This window comes from Acipenser ruthenus, chromosome 24 (genome assembly GCF_902713425.1).
Source record: "Acipenser ruthenus chromosome 24, fAciRut3.2 maternal haplotype, whole genome shotgun sequence".
NCBI lineage: Eukaryota > Metazoa > Chordata > Actinopteri > Acipenseriformes > Acipenseridae > Acipenser > Acipenser ruthenus.
Window position 1 is genome coordinate 18,591,493 of NC_081212.1, and position 23,991 is coordinate 18,615,483.

The 23,991-nt window shown below is 40.4% G+C and overlaps 1 protein-coding gene across 10 annotated transcripts in view; it reads left to right on the forward strand.

Moving 5' to 3' along the window:
* LOC117429076 (unconventional myosin-IXAa-like) overlaps nucleotides 1–23,991 on the forward strand; it is a 165,929-nt gene that overhangs the window by 12,932 nt on the left and 129,006 nt on the right. Inside the window, exon 1 of one of the 10 annotated variants that reach the window (XM_058998514.1) lies at nucleotides 19,031–19,050. The exons of 8 other annotated variants lie outside the window; for them this stretch is intronic. The gene's annotated coding sequence lies outside the window, so the exon portion shown is untranslated. Of the gene's footprint in view, nucleotides 1–19,030; nucleotides 19,051–19,517; nucleotides 19,723–23,991 lie in introns of those variants that run through there. One more of the 10 variants, XM_058998513.1, reaches the window with a different exon arrangement.

Genomic DNA, 23,991 nt, shown 5'->3' on the forward strand with positions numbered 1-23,991 from the left:
TTGTAGATTTGTAAACTATCTTTTCCCTATATCCTGATTTTTATCAGTTAAAATTGATTCTGAATTTCTATTTTGGTGCTGTCCTTTTAAATCCGTTCACCTTCCATGTATGATTTATTAATGAATGTTAACTTCTTATCAGGGACATTAATCAAGGGCTCAGTCTGTTTTTAAAACAAATAACCAGGTCTTTGCATTATCATTTTGACATGGATGCTTGTGAGAGACATTAGAATTCATGTGACTGGTTCAGAGTGGGTTCAGCATAGTATAATACACAGCCTGTTTTAATATTCTCTTTTACTGTGTGTTTTGTTTATTTAAAAAAAAATGGTATACCTGTCAACACTGTCTGCTTCAATATGCAGCATCCATTAGGCTATTCAAGAATGTTGGTAAACAAGGAATCCTGTTTTTTTATTCAGCAGTACAGCACTGCATCCATACATTTTGTGTCTTTTCGTTTAAGAGGTATTTGAAAAATAAAGCGAACAAGGGGTGGGGCGGGGCTGGAGATGCAGTACTGAGTGTTCTGTTGATATGCAGTGCCTTTTAACCCTGTTTTACTGTGAAAAAGAATACTTTTAAACCACGCGTCTAAAATAAACTGTGCGTGTGAAAATAAATTGGACCTGACGCGCCTGAGACGTGCTGAATAAATGGACCGCTAAGGGTTAACCAGGCAAAGAGCAGGAGTTGGTGCCTGAGGCCGGACTGTTGCGTCATGTTCTGCATTGAAACCTCAGAGTTGTAAAGCCGCTCAAAGCATTTACTGAGTACAAATGGAAAAAGCAACAGTGGAAATTTCTTGGAAACGCATTGAACCTGTATTCCTCTCAATTATTTGCATGCAATACAATGGATAACGGAAGCATGAGGTTGTGTTGGAAAGATTTCAGTTTAACCACTGCAGTTGAATCATTAGAGTAGCAAGTAATGCCCTTTTGAGATGGGAGGCCAAAGCATGTTCTAAAGCCATCAAGGTCACTAAACTGCCACATTGAATCTGTGTGCACCAGCCAGAAGTGTATTCCCATTTAAGAATGTTGGCTCGGTGGCACTGCATTCGCCATGCAGTAAATAATAAAGGATAACTTTCTGCTTGAGGAGACTGGTTAATAGCTGTTGGATTTGGCAGGCAGCAGCAGCACAGAAATCTTTCTGGGGTCATTTATTTGTCGCTGTAGCTTTAGCCAGACATTTGTATTAAGACAAGCGATCCGGAATCCCCAGTTCAAACCGTGTGTAGAGTTTTCTATGTACAGAACATTTCCATTCCACTAACAGTGTGGGGTTCTGTAACAGGTAATAGACTACTTTATGTGCAGGAGATGACAAGGTCTGTCAGTCTGCGCTGTTATTGACAAGTTCATATAACAGTCATGTATGTTCAGTGTAGGCTACCGTACTCAAATCTTGAAGCGTTAATTGGCAGAAATCATTAACAGAACAGGGCTGTCAACACTACTGCTAATGAAGTGAGTGTTTGGTATTAAAGTTCAATGTGACTTGTTTGCAATGTACAGTGGTGTGTCATAGACCTGTCTTTCTCAGTAGTAGCACTAGCAGTTCTTTTGCTATCAGAATGATAAGAAGTGAGAGCAAAAGTAAATATTTGATTATGATGCGGACCAATACACTAGAACAACGAAGTGTCAGTTATCAGGTAAGTTCTTGTTGCTGTCACTGTTACTCCTAGCAACATTTTATATCTTTTTTTTTTTTTTTTTAAACAGATATAACAAAGTGCACTGAAATTGGTGTCTTAACAGGTAAAAAATCAGACAATAAATCACAATTATTGTTCCCATCTGTATTTTTACAACCAGTTCAGTGAATTAATAATATAAGAAATGATGCTGCTGGAAGTCAAGTATACACATATTTGAATATTTGGAAGCAAAAGTGATCGTGTTGGTGTTCAAGTGGGTAACTTTCTAAATAACAAAGTTATAGTTCACTGTTAGAAAAACAAAAACAAAAAAAAACACCACCACAGATTCTACTGCACAGTAAAGTGCTACTTTCCTTTGTTTATCATGTGATTTGATGGGGTACCATTTTCTTTACTGTAATATGAGCTTATTCAAAAAGAATACTCAAACAAATACAAGTCATCCCAGAAAAGCTCTGCTATTCGTTTCTGACTTCCACTTTCTATGGATTAGCAGCAACCCGGGATGTAACTGTAGTGCGTCGTGTTCAGAATCTGAAAAATCTACAGTTCTGGCTCAAATTGCGTGGTCTAAGGTTAACCTTTTAAATTAGACCCTGCACTTGTGAAAACCGAAATGTAATACAAGGTCTGTTGCTGATTTGCAGATTGATCGTCACAGACACACACAGTAGGCTCTTTAATCTGTGTGACACAGCTCCAGTGTTTGGTGAACAATGATCCTAATGATTATATCTGCGGTTTACAGTAATTGATCAGTCTTCAATGATTATTTCGAAGTAAGGACAAATGCAGTGTTTTCCCATTGTTACCCCTCACGTAATCTGGTTTTAAGCATTTCCTGTGATCTGTTAAGCCCGCGGTCTGTTAAATTTCCATCTGGCACTGGGATTGCGTTGAAAATGATTTGGAAATTGATCATGTGTGTTTCTGCTGGCAGAAGAGTGATATCCATGAGGTAATGTGTGAATTTGCTCCGGCCCTGATTGACGAATTTACCTACAGTATGAGGATCCTTGCTTTGTCTTACCACTGATTCATATATATATATATTATACACACACAAGATATATACTGTAATAGAATACATATATACTATAATAGAATACATTTATACAATTATATGACATTGGTTAAAGAAACTGGTCTTATTGCTAAGTTTCTTTTTACTGGTACTTGTTTGGATCAACAAGACCAGCAATAGGCATGAGAGATAATGCAAGATGGTACACGGGTAAGAAAGGATTTCATGCGTGACTTGCATTGTTGTTTTTTCCCCTAGGTTCAGAGTCTTCCTAATTCCTTGTGCGGTCTTTGTATCACCCAAGCATAACCCTTGTATTTTAATAGGCATGGAATTCCTAAAAATTCAGATTGGGAATAAAAGCAACTAATAAACATATTCCCACAAGGGACGCCACAAATTAAATTTCATCCATTGTGAAAACGACTTCCACAAACATCTTTCTTTTTTTTTTCTACCTGAGATCACTTGTAATTCAGTGGATTTTTATAGATCTCATTTTTACAGGACTCGAATACCGCTCCAGCTCTGCTTGGGCGCTGGAAAGTGTCGCTGGAATCCAAGCGGTTTCCTTTGATCAGATGCGATCAACCACCCTCTCAAATGAGTGAATTCCTACCTCACCTGCTTTAGAGTGAGGCTGTAAAGCCACACTTCATAAATTAACAGCTATCTTCATGTTATCTACCTGTGATAACATTGTGAAGTCCAACATTGTTTCTAATCTGGGTTTGTGAAACCAGCCATAAATGTTTAAACCTTTTGTGTAAAATGCTTGTTTACCATTTATCCTACACATTTTCACTGAAAAAGTTGACTTACAATAGTATTTATAGTCATCTTTTAATATTTTACTTTTGTGTTCATTTCACTTTTTCACATACAGTATTAAATTAGTGTATTTATAGTGCAGCAGGATACTATAAAAGCAAGACCCTCATACAAACAGTACATTTCTGATTAAACATTTGGTAAAATACTTTGTTGTTTAGCATTTACCATTTCTTAAAACTTTATTGCACTGTACAAGAGAGAGAAATACATTAAACTGATCAAAAACAAATCCCCTGACCTTTTAAAAGAAACACTCAGTAGAGGATATATAAATCCTGGTGGTGGAAATCGAACAATGGTTTCAAATTTCTTCCACACACTAATTTGTTTTTAGTTGCAAAATGCATTTCAGGCTACGTTTGTTTTGGGTCATTTCACTCTACGCCATCTACCTGTCAGCACCAAAAATAAGTACATTATTTGCAGTATAACAAATGCTGCAGGGTGAACCTAGCAATTTCAAATTTGATCACACTTAAACATGCTATCGAAGATGCAGCTAAATGACTTTAATGTGGGCATTTCTGTCTGCTCCTCTGCAGAGCCGTGTCTGTGTCTGTGTGCTCCTCTGCAGAGCCGTGTCTGTGTCCGTGTCTGTGTCTGTGTGCTCCTCTGCAGAGCCGTGTCTGTGTCTGTGTCTGTGTGCTCCTCTGCAGAGCCGTGTCTGTGTCCGTGTCTGTGTCTGTGTGCTCCTCTGCAGAGCCGTGTCTGTGTCTGTGTGCTCCTCTGCAGAGCTGTGTCTGTGTGCGCCTCTGCAGAGCTGTGTCTGTGTGCTCCTCTGCAGAGCCGTGTCCGTGTCTGTGTCTGTGTGCTCCTCTGCAGAGCTGTGTCTGTGTCTGTGTGCTCCTCTGCAGAGCTGTGTCTGTGTCTGTGTGCTCCTCTGCAGAGCTGTGTCTGTGTCTGTGTGCTCCTCTGCAGAGCCGTGTCCGTGTCTGTGTCTGTGTATGTGTGCTCCTCTGCAGAGCCGTGTCTGTGTGCTCCTCTGCAGAGCCGGGACCGTGTCTGTGTGCTCCTCTGCAGAGCTGTGTCTGTGTCTGTGTGCTCCTCTGCAGAGCCATGTCTGTGTCTGTGTGCTCCTCTGCAGAGCCGTGTCTGTGTGCTCCTCTGCAGAGCCGTGTCTGTGTCTGTGTGCTCCTCTGCAGAGCTGTGTCTGTGTCCGTGTCTGTGTGCTCCTCTGCAGAGCCGTGTCTGTGTCTGTGTGCTCCTCTGCAGAGCTGTGTCTGTGTGCTCCTCTGCAGAGCCGGGACCGTGTCTCGGTGCTCCTCTGACTGTAATGGATTGAGGCTCATCCAAGAACAGCTGTAGTAGCAGAAGTGTAGGAACTTCAGTTGACAGGCGTGTGCTGTTGGGAGAGCCCCCGGTGTTACATGCAGCAGGGTTACCGTCATCTGGGCTTAATTCACCTTTGAGTCGGATTTATATTCATTGGAACGAATGTAGAACAGCAAGCTTTTTTTATTGTATCAAAATGTATTTTTTCATGAACGATACAGTTCTCAGTTTATTTTCGGACTTATCATTCTCCAAAACATTTGTTCCAAGCTGAAGAGTTGAACCTTGTTCCTTTGGTCATCTCAATTCAGACCCTTCGTCGTCCACAGTATAAAACCACCATAGACGTTGGCACAATTGACAATTTGAGAGAGCCCCAGGGATAAATGGTAGTAGACGATTTATTGCCTATGCAGCAACAAGTTGCCCCCCATTTCTCCAAAACAACACCAGATAGATCTGTAAGTTTTATACCTCCTCCTTTTAAATTATAAAGATTATTTTAAAAGACTAGCCTTGTTTTAAAACTTTAGTAACCTGAGATTAAATTTCACTTAATCTCCTTCTCTGATAAGATTCTATGTCAATGCCGATTTCAACAGGGCACTGAATTGTACTTAAGTTTATACTGAAGTAAGGTGGGTTGAAAGCTGTTAAAGTTTGAGTAGCATGCCTTTGGGACACTGGATATCAGCATATAGATTTAGCAATAAACCGAGATATTTTGGAAGATGCCCAAATGTCTCGCTATGTAATTGCAATTGGCACCTGGTTGAGTGGTAATCATCCTGATTTGTTGTTCGTTGTGCAGTAATGTGACGGTTTGAAAAACTACTGTAGCTTGTATTTATTTGTATTTCTTAATTGCAAACACTTAAAATTCTAACCATGACCATTTGTTAGTGTGATACTATATGTTTGCTATCAGTTTGCTAATCTGGGCAGCTCATGTTTAATCAGAGATTTAATGAAGACATTCTGCACGACCGGTACAGCATCAGTGGTTCATCTGGTTTGCTTTATCTCCCGCTGGGAATTCATATAACTGGTGGCAGGTATCCTGCTCTGGGGGTGAACTGTATGGAGGCTGGCTGTTTGTCAGTCTGACAGTCTGTCTGTATGTCACAGTTATATGTTGACATGTCTAGAGAACTGCTTATCTGGTTATGATCAACTTTTAAAGGACATTCCTTAGGGAATCTTAGCTTATAAAGGAGGCATGTATGTCAAGTTACATTTTTACGTGTGTGTGTGAGAGAGAGACAGCTGAACCTAGTGAGGGGGGAAAAACAACATGACACCACCACTAATTTAAAAACTCTAATTACAAATATTTTATTTAGAGAAAGGCTTTGAGATCATTTGTTGTAGTAGCTGTAATGTTTAGAAGTGCATCCATTGCATGAATAAAAGGCCTCCTCCACCTCTTGGCATCTTCACTATTGCTCAGGGTGGGTTGGCCTTGCTTGATATAAGAGCATATGATAATTTTATTTATTTATTTATTTTTTATTTATTTATTTATTTTTTTGATTGGTGAATAGCGATTTTTATACTTGTTAGGGCTTCCACGTTTAAATGAAAGTCGCACTGCTCAGTTTGGTCATTTCTAAACGTTGTCTAAACTGAAGCATGTACACTAAACTTGTCACCCCTGGAATGTATCAATCGTCTTTACATGTGTATTCCTCTTCCCTGGTGTAAGGCTTGCTATCCATTAAGTAGGGCAGCCAGGTGGGAGGGGCCTGTTAAAACCCAGGCAGCTGAGTGCATGTGATTCATGCTATACTTAGAATTCCATATACCCTTGATCTGCCGTCCTTCCTGGCTGTGATTGATCTTTTACTGTCTGATAGAAGATGTGTCCGCAAACGAAAGAGGAGGCAGAGAAGTACATTATTATTTCAACAGAGCAGTAAGAAATATAGTTGAGTTCACCAGTCCAGTGTAGCTCTTGCATTTTGATTTTAAAATGTATTTATTTTTTACCTTCATACATTAAAATGCATGGTAATGTGTTTGGCTAGTGGGTGATTGAAATGGGTTCTCTGGCCAGCAGGGATTTCAGAGCATACTGTAGGAATTCCTATGTGTTTGCATGTACAGTATAGAAAACTACTGTAGCAGACCAGACTAATTGAAGACATGAAATTACTTACAGCGCCAATACTTTTCTGGGTCATTCCAAATATTATGTTTTGCAATAAAAATATTTGTTTGTTTTAGTATTTCTACTAATAAGATAACTTTTTTATTTTTATTTTGTAAGGGTGTCTCTTATTGTATAAGATGTCATCTCATGCAGTTCGGATTCTGTCTGCTCAGACTGTGCTGAATGATGTCTGCTGATAATAAGAGACACCCCACACGTGACATAACATATATACAGTGCCTTGCGAAAGTATTCGGCCCCCTTGAACTTTGCGACCTTTTGCCACATTTCAGGCTTCAAACATTAAAGATATGAAACTGTAATTTTTTGTGAAGAATAAACAACAAGTGGGACACAATCATGAAGTGGAACGAAATTTATTGGATATTTCAAACTTTTTTAACAAATAAAAAACTGAAAAATTGGGCGTGCAAAATTATTCAGCCCCCTTAAGTTAATACTTTGTAGCGCCACCTTTTGCTGCGATTACAGCTGTAAGTCGCTTGGGGTATGTCTCTATCAGTTTTGCACATCGAGAGACTGAAATTTTTGCCCATTCCTCCTTGCAAAACAGCTCGAGCTCAGTGAGGTTGGATGGAGAGCATTTGTGAACAGCAGTTTTCAGTTCTTTCCACAGATTCTCGATTGGATTCAGGTCTGGACTTTGACTTGGCCATTCTAACACCTGGATATGTTTATTTGTGAACCATTCCATTGTAGATTTTGCTTTATGTTTTGGATCATTGTCTTGTTGGAAGACAAATCTCCGTCCCAGTCTCAGGTCTTTTGCAGACTCCATCAGGTTTTCTTCCAGAATGGTCCTGTATTTGGCTCCATCCATCTTCCCATCAATTTTAACCATCTTCCCTGTCCCTGCTGAAGAAAAGCAGGCCCAAACCATGATGCTGCCACCACCATGTTTGACAGTGGGGATGGTGTGTTCAGGGTGATGAGCTGTGTTGCTTTTACGCCAAACATAACGTTTTGCATTGTTGCCAAAAAGTTCGATTTTGGTTTCATCTGACCAGAGCACCTTCTTCCACATGTTTGGTGTGTCTCCCAGGTGGCTTGTGGCAAACTGTAAACGACACTTTTTATGGATATCTTTAAGAAATGGCTTTCTTCTTGCCACTCTTCCATAAAGGCCAGATTTGTGCAGTATACGACTGATTGTTGTCCTATGGACAGAGTCTCCCACCTCAGCTGTAGATCTCTGCAGTTCATCCAGAGTGATCATGGGCCTCTTGGCTGCATCTCTGATCAGTCTTCTCCTTGTATGAGCTGAAAGTTTAGAGGGACGGCCAGGTCTTGGTAGATTTGCAGTGGTCTGATACTCCTTCCATTTCAATATTATCGCTTGCACAGTGCTCCTTGGGATGTTTAAAGCTTGGGAAATCTTTTTGTATCCAAATCCGGCTTTAAACTTCTCCACAACAGTATCTCGGACCTGCCTGGTGTGTTCCTTGTTCTTCATGATGCTCTCTGCGCTTTAAACGGACCTCTGAGACTATCACAGTGCAGGTGCATTTATACGGAGACTTGATTACACACAGGTGGATTCTATTTATCATCATTAGTCATTTAGGTCAACATTGGATTATTCAGAGATCCTCACTGAACTTCTGGAGAGAGTTTGCTGCACTGAAAGTAAAGGGGCTGAATAATTTTGCACGCCCAATTTTTCAGTTTTTTATTTGTTAAAAAAGTTTGAAATATCCAAGAAATTTCGTTCCACTTCATGATTGTGTCCCACTTGTTGTTGATTCTTCACAAAAAATTACAGTTTCATATCTTTATGTTTGAAGCCTAAAATGTGGCAAAAGGTCGCAAAGTTCAAGGGGGCCGAATACTTTCGCAAGGCACTGTATGTAGAACGCATTTACCCAGGAAGTACTACAAAGGTTTTTTTTTTCTTAGAATTGTGTTATATGTTCTATGACATCTGTACCCAAGATAAGATGTACTGGAATCTTGACAAATTTAATCTCGTACATGATTTTGCAGTTACTTAGACATGTTGCATTTTCTACTCTGATGCATTATCATCAATTTACTCAAAGCCTCCACTAGTGTTTTCTACTATTATAACAACCTTGACTTGTATAAAGAAGGAAAAACATTCAGTGAAATAGCTCGCATCACTTGATTTTCAAGGTGTGATGGCAGAAGGCACAGGTGTCGTTGTCCATCAAATCAATAGTATGAAGGTCACTCTTGAAATCAGGACTTAAAGGATGTGTTGCAGTAAGAATAAGAAAGGGGAACAAGACTAAAAGGCTACAGTATGCACAAGAACACAGAAATTGGACTATGGAACAATGGTCAAAGGTGCTTTGGACTGTTGATGGATGGACAATGACACCTGTGCCTTCTGCCAGTTCTTTTGTCAATTCAATGCTTGTTTTCTTTCTATTCCTTAAGGATATTATCTTCAAATATTGCTTGTTCAAATACATCCTTGTTAGACAGCCTTTTGGGTCTTCCAGTCCTGGGATTGTCAATTACAGATAATGTTTCTCTGTACTTGTTGATTTTATGCTTCAGATTATGCTTCAGATATGGATAAGTGGCAGATCTTTAACTTGAACCCAAAACATTTAATCCTGCCCACAGACCTTTATTTGTATTAAAATCCACCACTGTGAAGATCAATGAAATAGACCCCACTATCTTCTTTTGTGGTCATGTGTCTGTACAGACCAAGGCGGAACAGCATGATTTATAGCCAACATTTCACTCCAGAAGCAAAAAAACAGGGTTCTCGTCAGAAAACAGAAATAAACCCAGCATGTGTTCATTTCAAGTAGATATATACACTGATGATGATGGATAACCTATTTAACAGGAGGATGTGAGACAGTAGGCTTTTCTTGAAAACTTCTAAACATCACAGTTTAAAAAAAAAAAAAAAAAAAAGCTATTTTACCCACGCTTGGTCTTCGAGAGAGCGGCCTAAAACAGTTTTCCTGTTAGTTTGGGCTCCTGGTCATTGTTCTCTGACAGGAAGTGTGTGTGTGAGTGGCAGGAAGAGGGGGCTTGCTATGGCGACCGGGGGGTGGGAGAGGTGGCCCTGCTCTGCCCGTCGCCGCGGCGGTTTCCGGATAACTCACTGTGTTATTAATAGCAGAGAGTTCCTTACAGGAACCTGCTTTTGTTATCAGTTCAGTTGCCAGCTTGAGTCTGTTGCAGACCATCATGCGCTTAGTCCGAGGTTAGGAGAGGCCGACAGTGATTAACATGCATCCTGTATTCTATTAAAGAATGCTTCTATGCATTTTCTTTTTCAAGATTAACAGGAAAGCGCCAGAGCCACTGAGCTTCACTGTGTGGTTGTATTTTTTTCTTTTTTAGTGTTTTTTTTTTATTTATCAAGAAAAGAAAAAGCAAATTACATTGGTTGAAAGTTTTTGCTTCTGTAGTTTCCTGTAAAATATTTTGTTTCGGTGGACTACAGAACTTAATGTAACGTATAACCTCCCTTGCTGCAAGTAGTAGCAGAAGCGTACTAGTTTGGTTTACAGAGTGACCTAGTGACATGTAAATCTATTTCAGCAGAGGAGGGCACTTGTGTTGTTTAAACCTAAACTATGTCAGGGGTGAACTAGACAATCAACATTAGTATCATTTTAAAGCTTGTTTGTAAGAGCTTCCAACAAACAATAATGAATTGACGCAAGTTCTCGACCCAAGGGGTCAAGCACCCCCCTCTTTGATCCGCTTCTACTGGAATGATCCAAAAGAAAAACACATTTGCGTTGCATGAAGGATTGTATTTTGGCAGCACTGGAGACTTTATTTATCTATCGAGCAGGGATTATACTGGAAGCAGACTCTATGAGTACAGTATAGTGTGTCTCAAGCCTGGCCTGGAGGGACCCCCCCAAACAGTTCAATCTTCTTGCTTATCCAATATTTGACTTCTATTTTTACGACTGTCCAGTGCAAACTGTCCCAGACTGTGTGTTTGGTTATATCTTGTGGCCCACTGTCTTCAGAGCACTTAGTTGGGATAACCACACTCCTTTAACAAAGGCTGAAAGGCTTTGAGGCCTTCATTACTACATTCTTGGGGGTAGTATATTTTTATGTTTTTATAATAATAAATTTATTATATTTATATAAGAAATCATTTTGCACAGTTTGAGCAGCCAGAACCAACTGCGCGAGATGACTTGTCTTAGAATGAGAGACACACAACACACAGACTGGTATAGTGGCTTATACAACATACAGTACAGCTCCAAGTTTGTTCTGAACTGTCTTATTTCACCAAATTGTTTTCCTGTTCAGAGCATTGGTTCTACAAAGGATTGGCCTTGTATTTCATGGCGAAATGAAATCATTACGTTAAGATAATGATTGTTGTTGGTTTGGTCATGGGTTAAATAAACTCTATCTAAATGAAATATCTGAATTAGAAATACCACAAATGTGATTATTCTATTTTTTTTTTTTAACCCCACAGCACTATGAATAGTATTTTTACCAATGGATTTGGCAAATGCATTTGAAGATAAAGACATCTAGTCAAAATGTTTGTAGTTAGTTCATTTTTTTGTATTGTATAATGGTGCAGCGCTACATTCAGTATCTGCATCAGTCTGGGTCAGGGCTGGTGTTGATCTCTTACTGTAATGTAGCTGCCAAAATACTGAACTTGGCTGACCAAAATGGTATAAATCGCCTGCCTTCCTGTCTATTAGAAAGTAATGATATGAAAACAAATACTCGCTGACCCCACACAAGGGTGCAATCCTCACCCTTGATCTGAGCAGCCCAAGGCACAGCTGAGCTAATCGGCTCTTTTCAAGGGATATTCTGCCATTTACGTTTTCATAATATTTCTTACCTGTATAATGTTCTGTGTGTTCTCTGTTTCTGCTTGGATCATTTTGCTACAAGGCGTACTAGTGCTTCCAGCAAAATGTCCCTTATCAGTCCTGAAAGCTGAATTTTTGTAGGGAGGTGGTTTGAAAAAATTACTGCTACGTGTGGAGCTGTAATTTTATCTCCCTATCCCTTTTAACTTTTAAATGAATTGTTCTGCAAGGCGCTTCCTGCACGCAGTAGTCATGACTGGTTGGTAGGGAGGACTGAAATAGCTGGTGGCCACCCAGGTTACACATGGCACGAATTCTAACTAAATTTAAACAAGCTAGAAGAAAACACATCCCATCGCCTAGCCTTGTTCGCAGAGTTACAGTTGGTATTATCCATAATATCAGTTTGTCACACAACACTGATTCACCCATTGTATACCACTGTCATGCAATGGGTGAATTAGTGTTAAAGTCTGCTTGCCAAATCTCACCCATGGCTCAACATTGTGAGTGTCAGGAAGATTACAATTGAAGACACAATACTGGTTAGTCTCTTTTGACTGCAGCAGTGCCAGCAACCGACCAAGACACTACCATGCTCGCACTGGCATTGCACGACCTGGCTGTCATTCGCACCAGAGGGTGAATGTTATTGGGTAGCTGTGGATTACCTCAACCCTGTGGAATAGCCCTGTGTGTGTGTAGGCTTTGGCGGGTGGGTTTGTCTGCAGCTAAGGGTTACATGGAGCTGGGAATAAGCATTTAAGCAGAATCAACCAGGGACTCTGAAGGCACCTCCAGGGAAATCTAATCTCACAACAGAGGCTACATTTAAAGGTTTTTATTCCCATGTGAGTCAGCTCTGCGTTCATTCATCTTCACTGCATTTAATTTCCTTGGCTCACTTACCAAGTTAATTGTAGGAAAAGCATAATACTCTTTCAGCTAAAGTTTACTTAACACCAATTCCCTTTTTTCTTGCCTCGACATTTTTGTATTACAAGTCTGATATTTTAACCTTGCTAACTTTTGGTGCTGTCATGTTTCAAAATGAAAACGGCCACAAAGCACATTTTGTGGTGTTCCCTTTCCTTTCCTTTTCTGGCCTGCTGAATTAATCCTATAATTCTCTAAATGCTTTCGAGACGATGGCATATCGCCAGCCCGCTAGCATGATATTTCTCGGGTGTGCTGGTGCTGTGAGCTGCTGAACCTGCGATAATCGTCCTTGCTACATGACTAAGGAAGGTGATTAATGGTCAGTATCAGCCAAGTCTTCAGGAGTGAAGTGCACACCAGATGGGGCTGCTGGAGGTGGCCTAGAGGCAATATTGGAGGGGGAGGCATGTCTGTCTGCAGCTACAGTAAAACTACCTTTTGGGGAATACAAACAAACATACAGCGTGAATATATGATGAAGTCCACTGTTTTTTGTAAGGCTTAAATTATTATATGTAATATTATATGTAATGTTGGCCTTGAAGCATAATGAGGGTGAAGTGCAATAGAGCTGGAGAAAGGGACCTGGTTAAATGTGAGTGATCAATTCTGTAGAATAAAGATGAGTGCATGTACTGGAACACAGTGTTGTGCACACAGTGCAGAGAGGGTTGTGTAAGGCCTCGATACCAAGCACTGTGTCTTTACCAGGGACATCCCTTCAGTGAATCTGGCACTGAACTTGATTAGGCAACACTTAGTGGTGCTTTCACTATCCTGTGGTGCCATACTGAAACCATTGTGAAAGGTTTCAAGAACAGGATTTTACTGCAAATGTACTGTTCAATTTCTATGTTGAATGATGTCAACGTAGCAGCTTTATCAAGATTTACATTGTGTTGGGATGTTGGGGTGGGGTTTGGGGGGGATACCCTGCATATTTTTATTGTGGTATCTGTAATATTGATTACTGCATTTTTAAGAAATCAGTGATTTGAATGTAACAATATTTAAGGTTCTGTGCCTTTTATTTGGTGTTACAACTCTAACTAAACTATATAAAAAAAAAATTAACACAATTCAAAGCAGACTTTTCATGATGCAAACTTGTATCCTGTTTTCGCTAACTTTCTGCTTTGCTGGTAGTGTTGAGGTAATTTGGTCTTGATTTAAAATTCAACCACATGATTTATTTTCTGACAGTGAAAGCTGCAAGATGCAATTGCTTTTATGACTGCTGTAGTTTTAGTCTTTTTTTTCTATATTGCTGAACCCTGCTCCCCTTAAGGCAGACATGTTTGTTAAAGACTAGATCAAACGGCACCCGTTGACATGTGATAAAGATCGATCTGTGATTACGACATCATCACCTCTTTAAAGCAGCCGATAGAGACCACATCCGACTGCCCTTAGCTGTTGCTGTAGTGTATGTATTTGTGTTTTTATTCAGGGTAATGCAGATATTATTGTATGTCCTATAAGAGAAACTAACCTTATTCAATGCTGGAGATGCTTGAATGGTTGTTTAGGGTTATAAACTTATATTAGTCGTGAACCCAGTCCTGGGTTTCGGAGCTACCCCTAAAATGTAGCTGCGTGAATAACTCCTAACTTTGAACTTACAGGCTCAGGTGAGACATATTCACGTTCTCATCAGTGTGATCAGTTCAGAGCAGATTTAGCACGTGCCTGATTGCTCACATTCCTCATCATTTCAGTATTATATTGAAACTAAACGAGGTGAGTTCTGAAACTGCCGCGGGTTTCTAACCCTGTTGGTTGATTTACACCCAGGGAGGGGACCGCTTCAAAGTATTTTAAAGGTAGTAATGTATTTTAAAAGATGTAAGATACAGTGGACTTGTTTATTATTATTTCCAGAAATACAAATATGGAATAATAATATAATTTCAAGATGATGGCATAAAGGTCAGTTCAACAGTGCCTGTGGAAGCAGAGACACAGATCACTGCTGTCTGCCATTTTAATGTCTTATATGTATACTGTTGAGCCGTGCCTTTTCACTGACATCACAATTTAGCAATCTCCCCCCCTCAAAAAAGGAGAAAATGTAAGTGAAACTAAAATGAATTGAAGAGTCATAGTGCAGCACTTAGCATTTTCAATCCATTTTTTTTTTTGTAATGAATTTATTGCTCATAAAAGATACGTGGCAATGGCAGGCAGCATAAGAAGGCTCCTCATTCCTGACCCAAACGCCAGCTGCCATTCAGTCCTGGGCCTGTCGATTTGAGAGAATTTGTTGTGGTTGTTTGATGTGGGCTACATCGAGACCAGCAAGCTCATCGAACCTGCATCAACTGGTCCCTCTAATATGCAAGAAATGTCTGCAGATTGCGGCGGTGTCATAGCTGCAGGCTAGATCATGGTGTGCATTGGGTTAAAGTACGCGGCTCTGAAAGGGAACAGAAATATCAACGTTTCAGCCTGGCCATTCAGGCTGAAGGCTTCACACTGGGCTCTGTTGTGAGCACAGCCGCTTTACAGCGTGGGGCTTCCAAGGCCTATTAACTCCTGACATGCACACACAGGCACAGGCAGCCTGTTCAGCTGTGAATGCTCAGTTCAGGGTACACCTCAATAGAGGCATGTTAACCCCTGTGTGAGGTTCAGGTGCTCAAAAGCACACTACAAAAAAAAGATTTTTTTTTAAATGTATTGCCTAGGTAAAACTGTACTGCACATAACCTGAAGTTACCTCCTGTGTCCTTTACCATAGGCTAATAAACAGTTTACATTTAAAGGTGTAAATCAGTGTTTTAATGTGCTGAAATGTTAAACCTTTTGTATAAACGGTTGTTACTACACTCTTACGCCTGGTTTCACAGACCGTGATTAGCATTAATCTTACACTACCCCACCTTGGGTAACATTAGTTACAGTATATTAGTGCTAATCGGGGTCTGTGAAATAATCAATAAAGCCCCTTTTACACTGGCATGCTCTACCCGGGTCAGGACACGGTGTCATGCGGGATGGGCACACGATTTCACACTGTGTTTGATAAAGCAGGGTTGACCTGGGTGACAGACGCAAGTAAACGGTATGTGTATCAATGCCCCGGAAGCAGCTTGTTACAGACGCTTCCGTCCAAGCTTCTCTGGATCGAACCGTCGCCCCAAATGTTGTTTAGAGCAAATGTTTCTACATCCCTGCTGCAGTCTGGCTCATGCTGTGTCCCAATCAACAAAAACATGGCTAAACAGAATAAACAGAAATGTTCCTTGCGGATGTGAAACCTTCACGCAGGCGTGGCTGTTTGTTATTGTGTCAGCTCACAAACGTCCATCAAGCATTTTGTCTCGCTCAACCCGGGTCAAAGCGTGTCGACCCACATCCTGAGGTGGGTCGCTGGGACGCTGGTTAACCGTGCTGTCATACTACACAGGATTGTGACCTGGGTAGCCAGGACCCAGGTCCGGACCGGGGTAGGAGTGCCAGTGTGAAAGGGGCTTTAGACAAACCTTCAGGCAAAGTGTGCCTTCATCTTCATTATTCATTTACCATAAACATACTGTAATGTTGAACAGTGAATGTATTTCTCATGTCTGTCTGGTTAGCAGTCAGTAGGGACTGGCTCTTGATTGGTCAGTTCAGATCAGATCAGAAAGCTAAAAGCAGGGGAGGTCTATGTCTCCTAAGTGCAGTGCTCACCTGTGTATAAATAAGCAGTGAAAAGTCCATCTAAGGTGATGATTGAGTCACTTAAGTGCTTTGCATTAGGCTGTTCACGTTGAGGTTTATTTTGAACTGTAAACCTGTGAGACGCACACCATGTGAGTCTATAGGAGGCTGTGTGGTACAGTGGTTAAAGAAAAGGGCTTGTAACCAGGATGTCCCCGGTTCAAATCCCACCTCAACCACTGACTCATTGTGTGACCCTGAGCAAGTCACTTAACCTCCTTGTGCTCCGTCTTTCAGGTGAGACGTAATTGTAAGTGACTCTGCAGCTGATGCATAGTTCACACACCCTAGTCTCTGTAAGTCGCCTTGGATAAAGGCGTCTGCTAAATAAATAAATAATAATAATAATAATAATATACCTCTCTACAGGGATTTGGCTATGAACGTTCTCTGTTTTGCATGATAGTTAACACAGTACTGCAAGTGTCCTTCTCCAAACACACTGTATTTTTTGCCCAATTTTAGTAGGAAACACCATACTGTGGATGCACTTCTCTACTAGTCACCTATTATGGTTAAACAATTTTTACAATTTTACATAGGGTCTGATTGTCAATACTTTTTTTTTTTTAATTCCTTTTTTAATTGGCTCTTAGAAGAACAGTACACATTTAACTCCAGAAATCAGTTTGGAAAAGGAGGACAATATGAGTTTCCCCCAGTCTCTCTCTTGCCATTGCCATCAGATGAATGCAGTAATATTTCTGATACCTAGTGCCTTTTCCATTTGTCCATGTGCTGACTCTCACTAGACTAAAGCTGTCTGTTCAGATTTCGTTTTGTTGGCAAGCAACAGGCGAAGCACTAAATGCTCTCAGAAGGTTTTTTCAGCAACTATGATGGGATGTCTTTTTTTTTTTTTGCACAAATTGCACTGTTGTAAGTTTTACAAGCTCGCAGCCTATAATATATATATATATATATATATATATATATATATATATATATATATATATCTATATATATATATCGGGTTGTGAGAGACAGCAGGGAGGGGGTTAAAACCTCCCTGCAAGAGAAAACATGTGAAAATGCACCTTTTTGTTTGATTTGTGTTGCTTTATTGTTTCATTTATTTTGCTAATTGATTTATTAATTGTTTTATTGTTTAGTTTAATTGCTTTATTATTATTTATCATCCGCACCTGGGCATTATTGGGAATTAGACCCAGGTGCGGGGTTTAAAAGGAGAGCAGGCAGTCTGCTCGAGGCTGCTGAGTAGAAGGAGGCAGAAGAGGGGCGCTGTCTCCGAGTAGCCAAAGGAAGAGAAGGAAAGAAGTAAGTGCGGTGTAAAACCGGGTGTTTTGGAAAGGTCGGGAAAACAGCTTAGCTGTCCCGTGTTAGGAAGGGTGTTCCTGTGTGTTAGTTAGTGCTCGTACAGAGCTAGGTGTTTATTTTGTGTATTTGTTTTATTTTGTGTTTATTAAAAATTAGCGCAAACGCGTAAGAAAAATCCATTTCAGTGTCCTGGGTCGTATTTTTAAAGGGGCAACGAACCCGAGCGAGGGTGAGTTGTTTTACATTATATATATATATATATATATATATATATATATATATATATATATATAAAATATATATATAATATAAACTCAATAGGGTACTTTATATAATTATATGTATTTTTTAACTGTAAATGGGGGGGGGGGGGGTTAGTTGGAGGCTAAATGGGTTTGAGATGTGACTAAGTCATCAATATCAAACTACTGACTGCCTTATCATTCTGATATCAATGATTTATCAATGTATTATTTAGAATTTCTGCTCAGTGAATGATTTGCCAATCTCCGCTGCAATTTATTGTGTGGGAAATAAAACTGAGACTGTAGTGTTCCTATTGAACGGATTCTTTGGAAACAAATACATCAACATGGGAATCTTGTTGGAATTCGCTGTGAGGTTTATCAGATGGAAACAAGGTATTGGATTTCAGATCTCTCTTTGCACAGGAAGAGGACTCATAAACCAGTGTCATGGAGACTTGGAGACTGAAACGTGTGCTTAGCAATTTGTGATATACAGGTAATGGTTAGGTAGTTCTACAGATAATGGTTAGATAGGACTGACAGGCGTGTCAAGATCAACCACTCCGGTATTACAACCCCACCCCCACAGCCATTTCCTATAAAGCATTTTATTTCCAGCTGAATCATTTGGTTACAATGTTGCACTGTTTATTTTGCTATCCAGCAGCTTCCGTAACATAGCATTTAACTGTACCGCATTTTAATTGCCAGACACCCATATTTGACTTGCTAATGCTGCCTGCTCAGTTGACAGCTGAGGGAGGGAGTGGGAGCCCAAGCTGCTCAGGGAGTTGGTGTAGTGGTGAGTGATGTCATCCGCCTCTTGCTTTGTTGGAGCTGGCCGGAGGAGGCTGCAGTGCAGCATGCGTAACTCTGACAGGCTGCTGTGCACACAATGGGCTTGGTCTGGGAGGATTGGCCATGGAATTCTCGCTCTCGCTCTCTCTCTCTCTCTCTCATTAACTCACTTTCTGTGATCAGGTTTCAGGAAACAATCGATTCTCCTCCCCCCCTTTCTTTCAAACTCCACACCACTCCACAACTACCGACTTGTGTTGAAGTCTCCGAAAGCTGAAAGGATTGTGGAGTGATTGCAAGAGAGGGTGAGAGGGAAAGGAGTGTGTGTGTGTGTGTGTGTGTGTGTGTGCATTTCACGCCTAAACAAGAGGGAGCAGTCCGCAGCTGAACATGCAGATGTTGGGATACGATTTTCCAGCGGCTTTCTCAATTGAAGGGGTGGGGGGGTGCATTTTAAACAAGCTGTCATTTGTTTGTTTGAGCCTGGGCTGAATCTGCCCATTCTTTTTGCTGTTTAGTATACGAGATAGCCGGGGAGAAGTGAAATGTTACAGTACAAGAAAGTGTTGGGAACAAGGGGGTTGACTACAAACTGTTTTTTTCAAGGCTAGTTTGGAGCCAATAGGACCTGCGGCGGCTTTTTAAGGGTGTACACAGCGTGTAGAGATACTGGTGGCTCACCACTCGCCACCCAGCTGGGTAATGGCATGGAATTCACCTCACAATGGATTTTGCAGTGATATTGAACACTGGTAGCCAGCAAGCCTCGAAGCACGAACGTATTCTAGAAAACAATCTTCTCAGCAGTGGAAGGACTGTATTTTAGGACATGAAGTTGCCCTTCTCAAGGACTAAATGTGATGTTACAGTGAATTTTTAAACCCATAGTTAATAAGTGAAAGGAACCAGGATCATTCGTATTTGTTATATTCCAAAAGGATTTGCTTTCAGTTTTTCATTACTTCTCAAGTGAAAAGGTAAGCAAACATGCAGTTGTTTTTTGGGCATATTATTACGTCTGAAGTTATGACAACGAGGAAAAGCGTGTAGTTCTCTCTATCCGTATTACATTATGTATTAAGTGACGATACAACAATTTAGGTGAGGTTGTGTGGTTTGACCATTATCAGTGGTGCAAGCCTTGCAATCTTTTTTTAAACTTGGCTTTGTTATACACCTTTGGGTATGGCGTGTTATCCACTACCAGATTGAAAGTGTGCTGCGTACACTGGGTTAGAATTGAGGACTGCACCTAATTCAGGGGTTGCAGAATTCCCACTGTATTTAAATTATCATGATTCTCTCACTGCTCTGTCTTGGTAAGCAGAGTGCTTCACAAGCTGTAGCTGATGTATTCCTCAGTGAGTCTGATCTGTTATTATTCTTAGGAGATGAATATCCCTGTATAGTCAAGGCAGACACATAAGTATGTCACACTTTAGAGTTTTGCATAGAACTGCTTCTCCGATGTGAGAGGGCCAGTATATCATGATCTGCGGTATACAGTATGAAGGCTGTCTTTCTGTGTGTCCAAGTTTACATTTTACATGCTGTATGTCTGAAGAAGCATCTTGTTCAAATGTGATAGTGGAACTAGAGAGTATCCGAATCTAGGTGTGCTGTATACAGAGGCCTCTGTCTGTATGTCACACTGGCATTGTATGTGTATATGTTTTCATTTTATCGTTATATATGTTAACGTAACATTGTTCAGCAGGTTTAATTCTAAAAAAACGTTTGGCCATAGCTATATAGCAATTCTGTGAAATTGGCTCATTTCAGTTTATAGGATACAAATGCATAGTTAACATTGAGATTGTAAATCAATATTTAACATGTTTAATCATTTTGTTTACACTAACGGCTGGTTACACTGGCACTGATCTCGAACTACCTAATGCCAGCTCGGGTAAGATAGACAAACGAGTGCTACTGTAGTATTTGTAGTCCTACTTTTTTATTTCAATTTTTCACATTCATAAGGGTTTTTCAATGTATCGCAATACCAGAAATTCTTAACCTTTTTGCAATAATGTGTAGCTATAGATCTATAGATCCTCTTTATATATAGCTATATATACAGCTCTAGAAAAAATTAAGAGACCACTGCAAAATTATCAGTTTCTCTGGTTTTACTATTTATAGGTATGTGTTTGGGTAAAATGAACATTTTTGTTTTATTCTATAAACTACTGACAACATTTCTCCCAAATTCCAAATAAAAATATTATTTGCAGAAAATGACAACTGGTCAAAATAACAAAAAAGATGCAGTGTTGTCAGACCTCGAATAATGCAAAGAAAATAAGTTCATATTCATTTTTAAACAACACAATACTAATGTTTTAACTTTAGGAAGAGTTCAGAAATCAATATTTGGTGGAATAACCCTGATTTTCAAGCACAGCTTTCATGCGTCTTGGCATGCTCACCACCAGTCTTTCATATTGATGTTGGGTGACTTTATGCCACTCCTGGCGCAAAAATGCAAGCAGCTCGGCTTTGTTTGATGGCTTGTGACTATCCATCTTCCTCTTGATCACATTCCAGAGGTTTTCAATGGGGTTCAGGTCTGGAGATTGGGCTGGCCATGACAGGGTCTTGATCTGGTGGTCCTCCATCCACACCTTGATTGACCTGGCTGTGTGGCATGGAGCATTGTCCTGCTGGAAAAACCAATCCTCAGAGTTGGGGAACATTGTCAGAGCAGAAGGAAGCAAGTTTTCTTCCAGGACAACCTTGTACTTGGCTTGATTCATGCATCCTTCACAAAGACAAATCTGCCCGATTCCAGCCTTGCTGAAGCACCCCCAGATGAGTCCAATTTTCAGCTTTGCCCAACACCTGGTCGTCTAATGGTTAGACGGAGACCTGGAGAGGCCTACAAGCCACAGTGTCTCGCACCCACTGTGAAATGTGGTGGAGGATCGGTGATGATCTGGGGGTGCTTCAGCAAGGCTGGAATCGGGCAGCTTTGGCATGAATCAAGCCAAGTACAAGGTTGTCCTGGAAGAAAACTTGCTTCCTTCTGCTCTGACAATGTTCCCCAACTCTGATAATATATATATAATTTCATTTGTTTTTGCTTTAGTTTATGGTTTTATAACGTGTACAGCCTTAGTTTACTTTGCGTTTGATGGAGATGTTTCATTGGAACAATAAAAGACCCACAGTACACAGTATGCCTTCAGCTCTGCTGTATTTCCAGTTTATTCTGTGAATTTTAAAAATAAAACGGTGATTTCCAAAAGAGGTCTGAAAGGTGGTGGGGGAACTTCCATTGATGTCCAATTTAGTGTGTTTTTGATATTCCTGTTAGTCACCATACAAACAATGAATCATTCCTCTTTCCTTCAACAAAGTCATACTGCTTCAAAACAGAATTCATAAGATTACTGAATAAATTGGATCATTCGATAACCAGTGTGTTTTACTGTGTCAATACAGCGTTCATTTCAATAGCTTTACTATTCCACTGTGTGGGCTGATATACTGATCCTTGAGACTGTATCGCTCTTGTTTACATTGAATAGGCTATAAACTTGTGTGGCTATAGTACAATGGTAGTTGTAAACACAAGGTAAAGTTGCTATCTATTTATAGTACAGCTATCAGCTTTGGACTAAGGTGCTGTGTGGTGGGTAATCCCATGGTTCACAATTCAGTTACCTTCCAGGAGCAGGTAAAGGGTATGGGTCAGACATTCCACCTTTTCAGACAAGTTTATGCTTCTGGGGATTTTATGTTAATTCAATTTGACTCGTACACAGGTCATAAAGAAAACGAAAAATGACGGCATGTTGTAAATTAATGTGTGCGTGCACCCAAGTTTATATTACAAGCATCTGAAAATTTGTACATACTGTACCTGTATGATTTTGTTTGTTTGTTTGTTTGTTTGTTTGTTTGTTTGTTTGTTTGTTTGTTTGTTTGTTTATTTATTTATTTATTTATTTATTAGCAGACGCTAAGGGCGACTTGCAATTGTTACAAGATATCACATTATTTTATTTTTTTTACATACAATTACCCATTCATACAGTTGGGTTTTTACTGGAGCAATCTAGGTAAAGTACCTTACTCAAGGGTACAGCAGCAGTGTCCCCCACCTGGGATTGAACCCACGACCCTCCGGTCAAGAGTCCAGAGCCCTGGGGCTTCCGAGTGGCGCATCCAGTAAAGGTGCTCCGCGCGGAGTGCAGGATGTGCCCTATAGCCTGGAAATCGCAGGTTCGAATCCAGGCTATGTCACAGCTGACCGTGACTGGGAGTTCCTAGGGGGCGGCGCACAATTGGCTGAGCGGCTCACCGCGCATCAGCGACCCCTGTGGCCGATAGGGCGCCTGTGGCTCTGCAGCGGAGCCGTCAGATCTGTGTTGTCCTCCGGCACTATAGGTCTGGTGGCATTGCTGTGGATCTGCAGTGCGAAAAATGACGGCTTGGCAGGAGCATTTTTTGGAGGACGCGTGTTCCAGCCTCCGTTTCCCGAGTCGGCGCGGGGGTTGTGAGCGGTGAGCCGGGGATACAGATAATAATTGGTCATGCTAAATTGGGGTGAAAACCGGGGTAAAATAATTGGCAACGACTAAATTAAAAAAAAAAAAAAAAAAAAAAAAAAGAGTACAGAGCCCTAACCACTACTCCACACTGCTGCCCATGTTGCTACTATAGAGCCATGCAGAGCACAACATGATAGTTTACAGAAACATTTTTGTTCTTTCCAAACATTGATTTTATAAAAAATATGAAAATGCACATTGATTACCTTGCTTTTTGGAGGCTCTATTAACGTTCTATAAAGCTGTGTCTACCAATACTGTCTCATGGAAGTTAGAATGGGGTAGTTTTTTACCAGGAACATGGACATTTTAGTTTGCCTATATGTACCTACTGTACATATTTTTTAAGAAGTAGCGCTAGCAGAAGAGAATTCTTTCTCGTATGATGTTATATGTTGGCTCTATAGTTGATACTGCTTTCTGTTTTACTTTAGAGAAAGTTCATCCATAACTTCAGACACTGTGAAAGGGGCAAAATAAGAAGTATTATTACAAAATATTTCCTAAAACCTGATGTACTGTGTGTGTGTGTGTGTGTGTGTGTGTGTGTGTGTGTGTGTGTGTGTGTGTGTGTGTGTGTGTGTGTGTGTGTGTGTCAGTGTGTGTGTGTGTGTGTGTGGTGTGTGATGTGTGTGTAGTGTGTGTGTAGTGTGTGTGTGTGTGTGTGTGTGTGTGTGTGTGTGTGTG